A 2,085-nucleotide genomic window follows, 5' to 3' on the forward strand; every position below is an offset into this window, starting at 1 on the left:
CCTGAGTTTACTCTGCACACCTTGCATTGAAGGTTTCATCGACAACTCTCCATGAGGTGCCGTACAGATTATATTACATCACTTCCTGTGATGATGCACATAGTCTATTTATATAATCTGCCCAGTAACAACCCAATGTCCACTCTTATATTATTGTACAGATGTGAGAAAAGCTGAGGATGGGAATGGAACGTCTGAATGAAGATTTCATGATGCTGATGATGGAAATGAGGCTGATCTGTTCCCCATTCCACAATCCCTCTTTATTTCTGTGCATGTTTCTCGATGCTGTTTCAACCAAATTGAAAAAGAATCACAAATCCTCCTCTGGAGCCTCAGGTGCATATTAAGGAAAGGCATGGTGGCCAAGTGGTAAGGCGTCAGTCTCGTAAACTAAAAATCACGGGTTCAATCCCCGTCCGTGCTTCATGATTAGCTTCTCACTTTGAATGTGATGTTTCCACAAAAGATGTCAGTTGCATTTGTTTCGGCCATCTGGAAATCAGTGTGATGTTACACTTTATCCTGGACACTGGGAAGAAGATGAGGAGTAGCCACATGGTTCCTCGAGCCTTTTCTGCCATTGAACGAGTGAAAATAACTGAGGTCCAAGCACTGAACCTTATTACTGTGCATTTGCTTGATATTTAACAGAGCTATTCTATTAATCCCACATCCCGCACTCCTGTCCTTTCCCCCATTGCCCTGTTTGATTTTCCATGTCAGGTATATATCCAATTCCATTCAGAGTTTACATTGAATCTGCTTCCACTGACCTTTCAGGATTGCATTCCAGACCAGAACAACACACTGCTGAAAAAATAACTTCCTCATCACAGTTCGAATTCTTTTGTCAATTACTTTAAATCTGTTTCCTCTGGTTACTGACCCTTCTGTCACTGGCAACACTTTCTCCTTCTTCACTCTATCTAAACTCTTCAGGATTTGAATTTCCTGCTGCCTTCGCTGATCTAACAAAGCTGAGCACACATCACCAAAAGGAATATGATTGGCTCTGAATCACATTTATCCTTCCTATCAATCTGATGTGGACGTTGTATTTTCCCGGAACCAAACAATCTGAGCAGCAAGTGTGGGTTCCAGTGATTCCCACCGCTCTGAGAGAGGATGCGATAATGAGCCAGATAGAAGAAAGGAGTGAGATAGAGAGTAAAATAGCCCTGGTCTGTTTCTACTAACCCCCGGCCCCCTACTTAAAATGGCATCATTTTCTCCTGCCTCTCCACATTCTAATCCATTGATTAATGCAATCCTTTCATCTGGAACATAGAACATAGAACAGTACAGCACAGTACAGGCCCGTCGGCCCACGATGTTGTGCCGAACCTTTAACCTACTCTAAGATCAAACTACCTACATACCCTTCATTCTACTATTATCCATGTACCTATCCAAGAGTCGCTTAAATGTCCCTAATGTATCTGCTTCTACTACCACCGCTGGCAGTGCATTCCACGCACCCACCACTCTCTGTGTAAAGAACCTACCTCTGACATCTCCCCGAAACCTTCCTCCATCACCTGAAAATTATGTCCCCTGGTGATAGCCCTTTCTGCCCTGGGAAAAAGTCTCTGGCTATCCACTCTATCTATGCCTCTCATCATCTTGTACCACTCTATCAAGTCACCTCTCATCCTTCTTCGTTCCAATGAGAAAAGCCCCAGCACCCTCAACCTTTCTTCGTAAAACATACCCTCCAGTCCAGGCAGCATCCTGGTAAATCTCCTCTGCACCCTCTCTAAAGCTTCCACATCCTTCCTATAATGAGGCGACCAGAACTGAACACAATATTCCAAGTGTGGTCTAACCAGGGCTTTATAGAGCTGCAGCATAACCTCGCGGCTCTTAAACTCAATCCCCCTGTTAATGAAAGCCAACACATCATACGCCTTCTTAACAACCCTATCAACTTGGGTGGCAACTTTGAGCGATCTATGGACATGGACCCCAAGATCCCTCTGTTCCTCCACACTACCAAGCATCCTGTCTTTAAGCCTGTATTCTGCATTCAAATTCGACCTTCCAAAATGAATCACTTCACACTTTTCCAGGTTGAACTCCATC

General features: G+C 44.0%; 1 non-coding gene across 1 annotated transcript; it reads left to right on the forward strand.

Moving 5' to 3' along the window:
- The first annotated feature begins 355 nt into the window (after positions 1 to 355).
- Positions 356 to 427, forward strand: trnat-cgu (transfer RNA threonine (anticodon CGU)). The gene has a single exon. It is a non-coding gene; the product is annotated as a tRNA-Thr (tRNA).
- Positions 428 to 2,085: the final 1,658 nt, after the last annotated feature.

This window comes from Heterodontus francisci, unplaced genomic scaffold (assembly GCF_036365525.1).
Source record: "Heterodontus francisci isolate sHetFra1 unplaced genomic scaffold, sHetFra1.hap1 HAP1_SCAFFOLD_43, whole genome shotgun sequence".
Taxonomy (NCBI): Eukaryota; Metazoa; Chordata; class Chondrichthyes; order Heterodontiformes; family Heterodontidae; genus Heterodontus; species Heterodontus francisci.